The sequence below is a fragment of the Ovis canadensis genome, chromosome 13 (genome assembly GCF_042477335.2).
Source record: "Ovis canadensis isolate MfBH-ARS-UI-01 breed Bighorn chromosome 13, ARS-UI_OviCan_v2, whole genome shotgun sequence".
Lineage (NCBI taxonomy): Eukaryota > Metazoa > Chordata > Mammalia > Artiodactyla > Bovidae > Ovis > Ovis canadensis.
The window spans coordinates 22,882,540-22,897,509 of record NC_091257.1 but is presented as its reverse complement, the minus strand read 5'-3'; the positions used below and the strand labels follow the sequence as shown (position 1 = coordinate 22,897,509).

Below are 14,970 nucleotides of genomic sequence, written 5' to 3'. Positions count from 1 at the left end.
AATAAAGATAATGGATCAGAAATTCTGATATTCCATAGTTAAGCAATACTGGAAACAAAATGGCCTTTGAGCAATGCAGAATAAGAAAGCCAAAGAACTAATACATTTCTTAAAACATTGATTCTCAATTTAATTTGGAAATGGATCCAAAAACTCAACGAACGACAGCTGTAATACAGAGTATGCTCCACACCTACAACAGTTTTTCAAGGAAGTTGAGAGAATTCCTGTTTATATATGAAAAATGTATATAACCATTTCTCAAAGATATTATTTTAAAAGTGATTATTGTAACTGTGACACAGGCACAGTGATTCTAAATTTAAATGTGATATAACTGAAGTGTTGAAATGTTAAAATATGTCCCTTGTTTTAAAAAAAGAGCATCACGAACTTAGAATGCTTTCTAAAATGAACTACAACAGCAGAAAAATTAACAAATTACTAAAGAGGCTGAGAAATCTCCTCTCTGATGATTAATAAACTCAGAAGCATATTTATCTTGACTTCTTTAAATGAAGTCAGACTGAAGTCTTAAGGTTGAATTGAATAAAGCCAGTAATCTCTTTTCATCAGTTACATCTGTGGATTTCCAAGTCGAAGACATAAAAGACTACCATAGATAATCAATTTATACATGAAACAGAATATTTATGAAAAGGTGTCTACAATAATATTTAATTATAAAGAAAGTAAAATATATTTAAAAAGGGAAAACATAATATTTAGAAATTATAGCAGAAATTTTAAATGCATTTGAATCACTTGAGCCAATTATTTTTCTTCAATTTGAAATATTATAGAAACACTGATGATTAAATTCAATTGTTATATATATAATATATATACTAAATAAAATAGCTACATTTCAGTTTTTCTGGTTAAGGAATGATTCTGACTAGGACTTTCCAGTCAAACAATGTCCACTAACTCTAACCTAAATTAACAGGGATTTCACTTGTGAAACACAGCCAAAGCCTTTCGTAATGCTCCCTTTCAGTGTTCTCAGAGCTGTCCTTTCCACCCAGGGTCGAGAGCTGGGGAGATGCAAAGAAGAAAACAACTTATTTCTCATCTGTAAGGAGCTCACATTCTAGCAGGGGAGTGACCTGTGAACAAGTGATTACGGCACACATGATGTATGCTAAAACAGAGATTTGTTACATAGTGAGTGCTTCCAAAGACTGGAATGAGTTAGTGTACAGGCTTGTGGCCCAGGGCAAGATGAATAATTCCAGTCAAAGGAATGTGAGGCCTGTCTCCCAAGGAAAGCTTCATCAGAGCTCACTGATAAATTTTAAAGAGGTATTACTAAATTACACACGGAACCCAACGCTGACAGGTTCCACTTTCAGTGCCCATGGAATTTCCATTTGTTACTGATATTCTCATCATATAAAAAGTTCTCATTCTACAGCAAAAGCTGGCCAGGACACTCACCAGGCCTAATGAGGACAGAACCCATGTAATGGTTCAAGTCAATACTGATGATGTCAGTCCAAAATCAGACACAACCAAGTCATCAGCACTGTGGGGAATGCAAAAGAGCCATTAATCTTTAAAAGCTTTTTAAATATTTAGTAGATCTAACGCTATTAAGAAATAAGGCAGCATTAGCTCAAAATCTTGGGAAACAGGCTTGCCCTTTCCTAACATTTGTGCATTGAAAAGACTCCTCTCACACTTTGCTGTTCACACAGCAGCTGACAAATCATTTCTCCAAACCAGCAAAGAGTGCTGAAATTAGAATTTAAAAGAAGAGTTGGCAGCAAAAAGAAGAAATCTTCTTTTTTGATACTACATAAATATATTATTAAAATATTTGCTCTTATTTTCATGTGAATCAGATTTATATATAACTAATATATATTAGAAGAAAAATTTGGTGGAATTTTTTAAATAGCATAATGAATGCCTTTATTTTTTTTTTTTTTTTAATTTTAAAATCTTTAATTCTTACATGCATTCCCAAACATGAACCCCCCTCCCACCTCCCTCCCCATAACAACTTTCTGGGTCATCCCCATGCACCAGCCCCAAGCATGCGGCATCCTGCGTCAGACATAGACTGGCGATTCAATTCACATGATAGTATACATGTTAGAATGTCATTCTCCCAAATCATCCCACCCTCTCCCTCTCCCTCTGAGTCCAAAAGTCCGTTATACACATCTGTGTCTCTTTCCCTGTCTTGCATACAGGGTCGTCATTGCCATCTTCCTAAATTCCATATATATGTGTTAGTATACTGTATTGGTGTTTTTCTTTCTGGCTTACTTCACTCTGTATAATCGGCTCCAGTTTCATCCATCTCATCAGAACTGATTCAAATGAATTCTTTTTAACAGCTGAGTAATACTCCATTGTGTATATGTACCACAGCTTTCTTATCCATTCATCTGCTGATGGACATCTAGGTTGTTTCCATGTCCTGGCTATTATAAACAGTGCTGCGATGAACACTGGGGTACATGTGTCTCTTTCAATTCTGGTTTCCTCGGTGTGTATGCCCAGAAGTGGGATTGCTGGGTCATAAGGGAGTTCTATTTGCAATTTTTTAAGGAATCTCCACACCGTTCTCCATAGTGGCTGTACTAGTTTGCATTCCCACCAACAGTGTAGGAGGGTTCCCTTTTCTCCACACCCTCTCCAGCATTTATTGCTTGCAGATTTTTGGATCGCAGCCATTCTGACTGGTGTGAAGTGGTACCTCATTGTGGTTTTGATTTGCATTTCTCTAATAATGAGTGATGTTGAGCATCTTTTCATGTGTTTGTTAGCCATCCGTATGTCTTCTTTGGAGAAATGTCTATTTAGTTCTTTGGCCCATTTTTTGATTGGGTCGTTTATTTTTCTGGAATTGAGCTGCATAAGTTGCTTGTATATTTTTGAGATTAGTTGTTTGTCAGTTGCTTCATTTGCTATTATTTTCTCCCATTCAGAAGGCTGTCTTTTCACCTTGCTTATAGTTTCCTTTGTTGTGCAGAAGCTTTTAATTTTAATTAGATCCCATTTGTTTATTTTTGCTTTTATTTCCAGAATTCTGGGAGGTGGATCATAGAGGATCCTGCTGTGATTTATGTCTGAGAGTGTTTTGCCTATGTTCTCCTCTAGGAGTTTTATAGTTTCTGATCTTACATTTAGATCTTTAATCCATTTTGAGTTTATTTTTGTGTGCGGTGTTAGAAAGTGATCTAGTTTCATTCTTTTACAAGTGGTTGACCAGTTTTCCCAGCACCACTTGTTAAAGAGATTGTCTTTACTCCATTGTATATTCTTGCCTCCTTTGTCAAAGATAAGGTGTCCGTATGTGTGTGGATTTATCTCTGGGCTTTCTATTTTGTTCCATTGATCTATATGTCTGTCTTTGTGCCAGTACCATACTGTCTTGATGACTGTGGCTTTGTAGTAGAGCCTGAAGTCAGGCAAGTTGATTCCTCCAGTTCCATTCTTCTTTCTCAAGATTGCTTTGGCTATTCGAGGTTTTTTGTATTTCCATACAAATCTTGAAATTATTTGTTCTAGTTCTGTGAAAAATGTGGCTGGTAGCTTGATAGGGATTGCATTGAATTTGTAAATTGCTTTGGGTAGTATACTCATTTTCACTATATTGATTCTTCCAATCCATGAACATGGTATATTTCTCCATCTATTAGTGTCCTCTTTGATTTCTTTCATCAGTGTTTTATAGTTTTCTATATACAGGTCTTTAGTTTCTTTAGGTAGATATATTCCTAAGTATTTTATTCTTTTCGTTGCAATGGTGAATGGAATTGTTTCCTTAATTTCTTTTTCTACTTTCTCATTATTCGTGTATAGGAATGCAAGAAGACCTATTTTCTCTCAGTTTGATACATTTACTTTAGCTTTTCCAAAAAACAGAATACATATACCACATTTACTGAAAAAAATGTGGTATATTTTATTTTATTGATCCTCATAGGAAACAATACAAATGCCTCAGTGTGTGGCTTCTGATTATATAAAAGTGATAATTAACTGGCAAATGACCATATTTTATTTTCAGTAAAAATGTGGTATATGTATTCTGTGTTGAGAAAAGCTAAAGTAAATATATCAAAATGAAAGAAAATAGGGAGGCATATTGAAAAGCAGAGACATTACTTTGCCAACAAAGGTCCGTCTAGTCAAGGCTATGGTTTTTCCTGTGGTCATGTATGGATGTGAGAGTTGGACTGTGAAGAAGGCTGAGCGCCGAAGAATTGATGCTTTTGAACTGTGGTGTTGGAGGAGACTCTTGAGAGTCCCTTGGACTCCAAGGAGATCCAAGCAGTCCATTCTGAAGGCGATCAGCCTTGGGATTTCTTTGGAAGGAATGATGCTAAAGCTGAAACTTCAGTACTTTGGCCACCTCATGCGAAGAATTGACTCATTGGAAAAGACTCTGATGCTGGGAGGGATTGGGGGCAGGAGGAGAAAGGGACGACAGAGGATGAGGTGGCTGGATGGCATCATGGACTCGATGGACATGAGTCTGAGTGAACTCCTGGAGTTGGTGATGGACAGGGAGGCCTGGCCTTTTGCGGTTCATGGGGTTGCAAAGAGTCGGACACAGCTGAGCGACTGAACTGAACTGATACATGACAAAAATCTTAATATGCTCTTGGAACTAGACAGTTACTACTCCCACACTGATAACACATAATCACAAAATAGCTGAAATTGTGGACAATTTTCCCTCTCAACATTCCCAGGTGGACTTCTTTTTCCCTTTTTTCTTCATACTTCGCATATTCCTATTTTGTTTAATTATGCTAAATTTTCTAGGGTCACCTGCCACCCTATGGAGGTTTTCCACTGTTTTTTTCTGTCCAAAGATTGTGTACTTTCACCACTGTTTTTATTTCCCATCCAAGAGACTATTTTTCTTTCTAGCAATCACTAATCACTTTACCACTAATGAAAGATCTGCTAAACTCATTACTCCTCTTTCTGCTATTGCTAGAACTTTCTTCTCAAACATTGTACTGGCACCAAGAAAAGCCCTATCTACACTGTCTATTCTTTTCTAATTATAAACTTAGCAGTCCATTTCAACTAGATCGGAAAATATTGATCATTAACATCTATCTATATTTATATTTATGTATATATCTATATCTACCCACTCAGCCAAATTTTAATTTATAATCAAAGCAAATTACATTGTTTGGTTAATATAAAAGGGTTGTCAATGAAGAATGGAAAGTTAATGTAAGCATACAATGGTGGAAAACTGCTTAATGTTAAGTATAAATGAAAATTAACACACGACTATGATAGAATCCACAAAAATATTTCACCAACAGAAACACAAGAGTTGCCAAGATTATGCATCAACAAGCAAAATACAAGTACCAGTACTAGTTGAAAACAGATAATAATAAACAAATCTATAGAAGACAGAAAGAAAAAGAATGAGAAAAGACTCAAAAGACTGATTTTTTGTTGACTAATTTACTCAAAGCATTAGGAACAGTATTTGCCAAATGCAAAAAAAAAAACTGTCAACAGAATGATAAATTCTACTAATAAACTAGATATTTTATTTTGTTGTTTGAGTTTTTAAAAGAAGAAGAAAAAATCCACATAAGGTTTTAAAAACAAACACAGTTCTACTGAGTCAAAACATGTCTGAAACATGGAGAAGCATAAATGAAGTCTGTAACCTAGTGAAGGAAGGATTTGAAATGAATATGAACTTAAGATACAAGAGAGGAAGGCCAATTACCAGCTTAATTACTATAGTGATTATAAAGCTACTGTTTAAAATAGTTGGACTTCCCCAATGGCTCAGGGGTAAAGAATCCACCTGCAATGCAGGAGGCACAGGAGATGTGCGTTCGATTCCTGGGTCAGGAAGGTGCCCTGGAGGAGGGCATGGCAGCCCACTCCATTACTCTTGCCTGGAAAATCCCATGGACAGAGGATCCTGGTGGGCTACAGTCCATGGGGTCAGAAAGAGACGGACATGACTGAGCAACCCTGCTTTCATGCATTTTAAATAGTTTAATTTTTTATCTGGGAGCCAGCTTTAGAGATGATGCTTTTGGATAACTGCCAAATAACTAGACCATAATTATTTCTGGAAAAAATTATCATAAAATTGGTGAAAACTCTGCTTCAATATTTGTAGCAGAATTTTCACCAATTTTATAATAATCTAAATCAGAATAAAATACTTATAGGTAAAGAATATTCTTTCTAGGAAAGAGATCAGAGATGTGAGGCACAGTTTCACTGTTGGGTCTATGACTATAATGTATTCCTTCTACTATGTCCTAGCTAAAACTTCAATGCCAAACGCTACCTGGGACTAACAACACAGCTTCCTGATTTTGATTAGGTCTTGGGGTGAAATTTATGGATCCTCTGCAGTAAAATGCACTTAATACCATGCACAGAAAATCAGGTTCATGAACATCCTCTCTTCACATCATTCTCACCTTCAAGCTAGGGGTCCATATTTCAGAACTCAGACTAGAGGGGGGGGAAAAACATGAAGCACAGCACTGCTGAAATGTCTTAATAACTGTACTATGCTATTTAAATGTATAATGTGTAATGTATGGTACACATTACATGTGTAATGTATCTGACTGGCAGATACAATATAGTGCCAATGATGTCTTAGATGATTTAACATCTTTTCTACACAACTGTCCTCCTCTCCTATCACTAAGTGACAGACACTAGGCTACTCTCAAACAACTGCAAGTAGATGACTCCCAGTTCTGCAATATACTTCACCGAATCACACCACCTGCAAAATAATGCCTTTCTATGTAAATCCAGTTCAAAGTGTCTAAAAATTAAAGAGTAGCCACAGTGTTCCAACTATTTTCAGAAACAGACTATCATCCTAAATCCAGGATGAATATCACAGCTTATCAATACTACCTGAATATAATCCATTTTACATGAACATCAAGAAATGAACACCAAGCACAGACTTTCAGCTTTGTCTGCTGACCCACTTTTGCTCATTCATCTCTTCTTTAGGTGTGATAATAAGCATCGTGTGTTTAATAACAAACACACATTTTTCTCTTCCTCTGGGAAAAAAATCTACCTATGATTATTTGATGCTGAGAAGAATAAATACAGACCTGCTTCAGAGAACATCATTCAGCAGATTTTCATTAAGTTACTGTTTTGAAAAGTTGACTTGAGCACTGTCTACATAAAAATACATGTCAACAAAGTAGTTAACCCTGTTTTATCCACCTTGTTTTTTTTTTTAATTACTTATTTATTTTTGGCTATGCTGGGTCTTCACTGCTGTGCACTGGCTCTCTTTAGTTGTGGCGCGTGGAGGTCACTCTCCAGTTGTGGTGTGTGTGCTTCTTGTTGCAGTGGCCTTCGTTGTTGCAAAGCACAGGCTCTAGGTACATGAGCTTTAGTAGTTGCGACACTTAGGCTCAGTAGTTGTGGCTCATGGGCCCAGATGCCCCATGGCATGTAGGATCTTCCCTGACCAGGCATCAAACCTGTGTCCCCTGCAATGGCAGACAGATTCTTAACCACTGGACCACCAGGGAAGCCCTAACCATCTTGTTTTAATCACCCATATGGCTGGGTATCCAACCACAAAATCACCCATAAAAATCACTGCACTGATCTCAACATAGGATTATATGCTTATCTATGTATCCTTAGACCTGAGCACCTACAAGGATGGCTTTCTTACACTTCAGACCATGACATTTATAGCCACACATTTGATAGCAGCCATCCTAGAGGACCACTTGCCACTGTGAATCAGAGCCTTAGAAATGCCTACCCTTTTTAAGTCTGCATATCCCTTCTTAAGAATTTATCCTGAGATAACCAATTATGAAAGTATATAAAGATCTGCAAAAAAGAATAGTCATCAATACCATTTTCATGTTCCATATATATATATGTTAATAAATGATATTTGTTTTTCTCTTTCTGACTTACTTCATTCTTCATAACAGGCTCTCCATTCATCCACCTCACAAGAACTGACTCAAATTCACTCTTTTTTATTGCTGAGTAATAAAATATTCATTGTATATATGTACCACATCTTCTTTATTTATTCATCTGTCAGTGGACACTGAGGTTGCTTCCATGTCCTGGCTATTGTAAACAGTGCTGCTATGAACAAGGTATGCTAAGTCACGTCAGTCGTGTCCGACTCTGTGTGACCCCATAGATGGAAGCCCACCAGATTCCTTCGTTCCTGGGATTCTCCAGGCAAGAACACTGGAGTGGGTTGCCACTTCCTTCTCCAGTGCATGAAAGCGAAAAGTGAAAGGGAAGTCGCTCAGTCATGTCCAACTCTCCGTGACCCCATGGACTGCAGCCTACCAGGCTCCTCCATCCATGGGATTTTCCAAGCAAGAGTACTGGAGTGGGGTGCCATTGCCTTCTCCGATGAACACGGTGGTACAATCATATCACGGTTCTCTCAGGGTATATGCCCAGTAGTGGGGCTGCTGGGTCATATGGTAGATTTTTGCAGGGAAGAACTGGAGACACAGATGTAGGGAATGGACCTGTGGACTCACTGGGGGAGGGTAAGAGTGGGATGAATGGAGAAACTAGCATCAACATGTTGTGTAAGATGGAGAGCTGGTAGAAGTTGCTGTGTAGCAATTGGCACCCAGCCTGGTGCCCTGTGATGAGCTGGAGGAATGGGATAGGGGGAGGGGAGGAAGGTTAAGGAGGGAGGGAATGTATGTTTAATTATGGCTGACAGTGGAGCCTGGTGGGCTGCCATCTATGGGGTCGCATAGAGTCGGACACGACTGAAGAGACGCAGCAGCAGCAGCAGCAGCGTTATATTGTATGGCAGAAACCAAGAGAACACTGAAAAAATTTTTTCAAGAATAAATGAAAATAAGAATGGTCATAACAGCACAACTTACATAAAATGCTTTATTAAAAGTTTAAATGCCCAGCAATAAAGGATTAAGCAGCTATCACACACATGGCATATCTGTATGATATGGTCATTAGAAATCATGTTTCAGAAGATATTTTATGACAAGAAGATTATTACATGTCATGAAGAAAAAAAGAGGTTACAAAACACTAAGTACAATTCTATCTTTCAAAAATTAAAATATAAATTTATGTGTATATAAAGACTTGACAGAGGATGAGATGGCTGGATGGCATCACGGACTCGATGGACGCGAGTCTGAGTGAACTCCGGGAGTTGGTGATGGACAGGGAGGCCTGGCATGCTGCGATTCATGGGGTCGCAAAGAGTCAGACACGACTGAGCGACTGAACTGAACTGACTGAGAGACCTGAGAGAATACATACCAAAATGTAACTGTAGTTAATCCCTAGGGTGCTTAAGATTATAGATGTTTTAAGTTTTATTATTGTTGCTTCTCTGCATGTTCTGTTCATGTTTATAGTAAACATATATTACTTCTATTTAAAAAAGTCAAATTTTCTTTAAGTTATAAAATTTAGGAAAAAGCATATATAAAATTCCCATTAAAATTATAATTTTTGAGACAGTAAATTTAGGGATGTTGCCACTCTACTATATATAACAAAAAGGAAATTTCTGCTATTGTGAGTGAGGTTACCTGATTTATTTGTTTTTTATTTGTTTGTTGCAGAATCATAATTAACCCCCAACTACTCTTTTGAAGTATAAGATGCCTCTATCACCACTATATTTTCCTGTATCTCATCCTCACTTCTACTCCTTGTTGGTAAATTCACAACTGACTGGATTCCTCATCATTTTTCTCTCCCTTTCCTTCTTTTTATTAGTAAAGAAACATTTTTTTACCAACAAAAACTACTATCTTAAGCTATACTTTATTATCTAAATTGATTTTCAGATATCTTTTCCTTAAAAAGAAAGCAGGAAGGAGATAAAAACCAGAATGAAGAAAGTTCATAAACAATAAAGAAAAATGAAATTGTATGGCTTCCCACATGGTACTGGTGGTAAAAAAATCCACCTACAATGCAGGAGACTTAAGAGACGCAGGTTCAATGCCTGGGTCAGGAAGATCCCCTGGAGTAGGAAATGGCAACCCACTCCAGCATTCTTGCCTGAAAAATCCCATGGACAGAGGAGTCTGGAAGTCCACAGTCCATGGGGCCTGCAACAAGTCAGACATGACTGAGCAACTGATCACACACATGCCTGTACTAAGCAGAAACAAGAGTGAGAGAGAAATTTTTCTTCATAATATTTTTATGTTTCCTTGGGTTATGTTAACTCTGCTGAAGGGGAAAAAAAACCTACACTCAGGAGAAAAGTTATAATAATTCAAAAAGTAAATGACTACCTGAATTGCTATTATATAACACTCATTATGACACACTTAAGGCTTACTTTGATTACTGGGCATGATTTCTAAGGCATAGCTGGACTTTTATATATTAAATATAAGCAACAGAGCAGGTTACCAAAATGAAGTAACTTATACAACAACACCCACACAACTTTCCAATTCAAAAACTTCTAAATGTAGTCCTTAGTTCAGATCAGCCATATTAGTCTTTATAAAAACTATCTCGAGCCTCCATTTTTCACTTCTTTGAGTATAGCTGGTGTGGGGGAAGTGGGAAAATCAGAGGAGCAAGGAGAGAGACTGAGAGAAAGGAAAGAGGCTAAAAGGGAAAAGGAGGGGAAGGAGAAAAACACAGATGATAAAGAGAAGAGGACAGAAAGGTAACAAAAGGGGAAGAGAGAGAAATAGCACCTAACTAGTGATGGGGGAGCCTGGTGGGCTGCCATCTATGGGGTCACACAGAGTTGGACACAACTGAAGCGACTTAGCAGCAGCAGCAGCAGTGATTGATAGGAGAAATGGATAATTTTACATACATAAACTATATTCATGTTAACATGAAAATAAGATTTAAAGAGAAAATCACAGTATTTTATCAAATAGGTATTGCAACTTAACTAGGGGGAAAAAAGAAGAGAGACATTAAATGTCACTGGGGTACATACCATTATGCATTTCTCCAAACTCACAGAATGCGCAACAGCATGAGTGAATGGCAATGTGACGATGAGCTCTGGGTAACAATGTGCCAGTGAAGTTTTACTCATTATAACACAGGTACCGCACTAGTGGAGGATGTGGATAAAGGGGGAGGGATGTAGGAAATCTCTCTACCTTCCCCTCAATCACGCTGTGAAGCTAAAATCTGACTCTAAAACTACGTCTTAATTTTAAAAAACTGAAACATTCACAGACATATTTACTAAAAATCGGTCACTTCAGTCAAAAAAACTATACAAACAATAATCAGCTGTTCCTTCAGTCTTTGTAGCTGGAAGAATACAGTTTACTACATTAAATAAAAGTATATGAAATGCTCTCAGTGGAATAGATTACCTGTATTAAATACCCAAAACAAAACAAATTTGTGTTTAACCAAAGGATTTGATAATTTCTTCACAAATCCAATTATTTCCAAACACTGTTCAATGTATTTAGTGAGAGGAAATGTGGTTCTATGATACAAACACCAATTTCTCTCCTTACATGAAAACTCATCTCGTCAAATATGATCGGTCCAACAGAAAAAGAAGTGTGAATATGTGGTTCCAAAGCACAGGTAATACAACACTGTGGCATGCTTGACTGTACTGTTGATGACTGATAAAAACCAGACTAATACAGAGAATCAAAATAATAAAATGATTTTCTGAGGAAATGACACCAAAAAGGACCTAATGAAACAAAATCTTACAAAACAATTAGGTTTTACAGACATATTCTTCAGATTTCAGCATACAAATATCTTCCAAAATAACTGATTCAACATAAGATATCACAAAAATGTTTCTCAACTACTAATTTACCAGTAGTTGATAATTCCCTAGTCTTATTCATCATTCATCCCAGACATAATTCCTGAATACCTAGTTCATGCTAAGCACTGTGAAACATGAATAAAAACACAGGATAGATCATCCATAATAACTCAAACATAAGTCAATAATAGCACTGAAATTCAGAAGCATTTAAAATTTCAACTTAGCCAACATGTTCAGTTATCCTTTCTACTATTACCTTCATCCTAATATCCAAGACTAGCAAAACTGAACCAATTCCAGATTCAATTTTTCTTTCTGGTGAATTTGCTTCTGAGTCACGAGAAAGATAAAAAATCAAGAGGAGACTCAAAAGACCTAAAATCTCCACTAAGAGCTTTTCCTTACACATAAAGTCGCTCGTCTTTTCAAACACCATGCTCACATACAATACTTAAATTTAAAAGAAAAAGATCAGCATGAGAGCTCTAAAAATAGGTTTGATAGAAAGAAATATAGCAACACTAAGTACTCAAGAATTCTAAACGGCCTGAAGATCCACAACAATCAGCATGTAGCAACTGCGAGTTTTTTTGAATTTGCACACACTCTGAGGCTAACTTGTAGGCAGTCACTCCCTTCCCTGCTCACGGCTCCTGCCACCAGCCCCCATCTCTACACCTCAGAGACCCTGTTTTTCTACCCAGTTTTACTCACATCTTATAACTGATGCCTACAAGAAATATAGTATTACGTTCAACTAGGGTGATTGCTCACTGTTCTTTTTTTTTCCCCCCAGTATGTGTGTGCTCAGTCGCTCAGTCATGCCCAAGTCTTTGTGACCACATGGACTGTAGCCCACCAGGTTCCTCTGTCCCTGGAATTTCCCAGGCAAGAATACTGGAGGGGGTTCATTTTCTACTCCATTTTTGGTATGGGAATTCAATGTATTCTTTGATGATTTAGGAACCTTTGTGTTAGCCATTTTTTGTTTGGTTTGGGTTGTTTTTTAATTGAAATACAACTGGTTTACAATGCTTTAGTTTCATGTATACAGTGAAGTCCTTCAGTTATACATATATAGACATATATGCTGTATATTGTCACCCTGCTCATTTAACTTATATGCAGAGTACATCATGAGAAACACTGGGCTGGAAGAAGCACAGGCTGGAATCAAGATTGCTGGGAGAAATATCAATAACCTCAGATATGCAGATGACACCACCCTTACGGCAGAAAGTGAAGAGGAGTTAAAAAGCCTCTTGATGAAAGTGAAAGAGGAGAGTGAAAAAGTTGGCTTAAAGCTCAACATTCAGAAAACAAAGACCATGGCATCCGGTCCCATCACTTCATGGGAAATAGATGGGGAAAGAGTGGAAACAGTGTCAGACTTTATTTTGGGGGGGTTCCAAAATCACTGCAGATGGTGACTGCAGCCATGAAATTTAAAAACACTTACTCTTTAGAAGGAAAATTATGACCAACCTAGATAGTATATTAAAAAGCACAGACATTACTTTGCCAACAAAGGTCCATCTAGTCAAAGCTATGGTTTTTCCAGTGGTCTTGTATGGATGCAAGAGCTGGACTATAAAAAAAGTTGAGTGCCAAAGAATTGATGCTTTTGAACTATGGTGTTGGAGAAGACTCTTGAGAGTCCCTTGGACTGCAAGGAGATCCAACCAGTCCATTCTAAAGGAGATCAGCGCTGGGTGTTCTTTCGAAGGAATGATGCTAAAGCTGAAACTCCAGTACTTTGGCCACCTCATGAGAAGAGCTGACTCATTGGAAAAGACTCTGATGCTGGGAGGGATTGGGCCAGGAAGAGAAGGGGACAAAGAGGATGAGATGGCTGGATGTCATCACCTACTCAATGGATGTTGACTCTGAGTGAACTCCAGGAGTTTGTGATGGACAGGAAGGCCTGGCATGCTGCAATTCATGGGGTTGCAAAGTGTCAGACACGACTGAGTGACTGAACTGACTGACTAACTGATTCATATATATTCTTTTTTATAATCTCTTCCATTACAGATTATTACAAAATATTCAGTATAGTTCCCTGGGCTATATAATAGGTCCTGTTGACTATAAAATTTATATGTAATTTTGTGTACATTTTAATCCCAAATTCCTAATTTAACCTTCCTTCCCCTTCTTTGGGTAACCATAAGTTTGTTTTCTATGTCTGTGAATTAGGTTTTGTTTTACAAATAAATTCACTTGTATCTTTTTTTAAGATTTCACAATAAGCAATATCATAAGATATTTGTCTTTCTCTGGCTTATTTCACTTAGCATGATAATCTCAAGGTCTATCCATGTTACTGCAAATGGCATTATTTCATTCCTTTTTTATGGCAGAGTAACATTCCACTGTATAAGTGTGTTAATCGCTGAGTCATGTTCAACTCTTTGCAACCCCATGGACTAGCCTCCCAGGCTCCTCTGTCCATGAAATCCTCCAGGCAAGAGTACTGGAGTAGGTTGCTGGTTCCTTCTTCAATTCCACTATATATATATATATCTTCTTTATCCAGTCACCTGCTGATAAACATTTAAGTTGTTTCCATGTCTTAACTGTTGTAAACGGTGCTGCAATGAACACTGGGGTGGATACATTTTTAGCTTTTTAAGGAACCTTCATACTCTTCTCCAGTAGCTGTGTCAAATGACATTTCCACCAACAACATAGGAGGGTTCCCTTTCCTCCATATCCTCTTGAGCCTTTATTTGCAGATTTTTCAATGATGGTCATTCTGACTGGTGTGAGGTGATGTCTCATTGCAGTTTTGATTTGCATTTCTGTAATAATTAGCAATGTTGACCATCTTTTCATGTGCCTTTTGGTCATTTGTATGTCTTCTCTGGAGAAATGTTTCCTTAGATCTTCTGGTTGTTTATTGTTTTTTTTTTTTTTCTTTTTTGCTCTTGAGCCATATGAGCCGTTGGCATATTTTGGAGATCAATCCCTTGTCAGTCACATCACTTGCAAATATTTCTGCCATTCTGTAGGTTGTCTTTTTGTTCTGTTTATGATTTGCTCTGCTGAGAAAAAGCTTTTAAGTTTAAATAGATACCACTTGTTTACTTGTTTTTATTTCTATTATTCTTAAGAGATGGATCCAAAAAGACACTGCTGTGATTTATGTCAAGGAGTGTTCTTTGTTTTCCTCTAGGAGTTTTATAGTA

At 37.3% G+C, this 14,970-nt stretch overlaps 1 protein-coding gene across 3 annotated transcripts in view; it reads right to left on the bottom strand.

The window, feature by feature from the left end:
• The window catches only part of MACROD2 (mono-ADP ribosylhydrolase 2), a 2,333,538-nt gene that overhangs the window by 2,160,446 nt on the left and 158,122 nt on the right, over window positions 1-14,970 (bottom strand). The gene's annotated exons all lie outside the window — the stretch shown is intronic.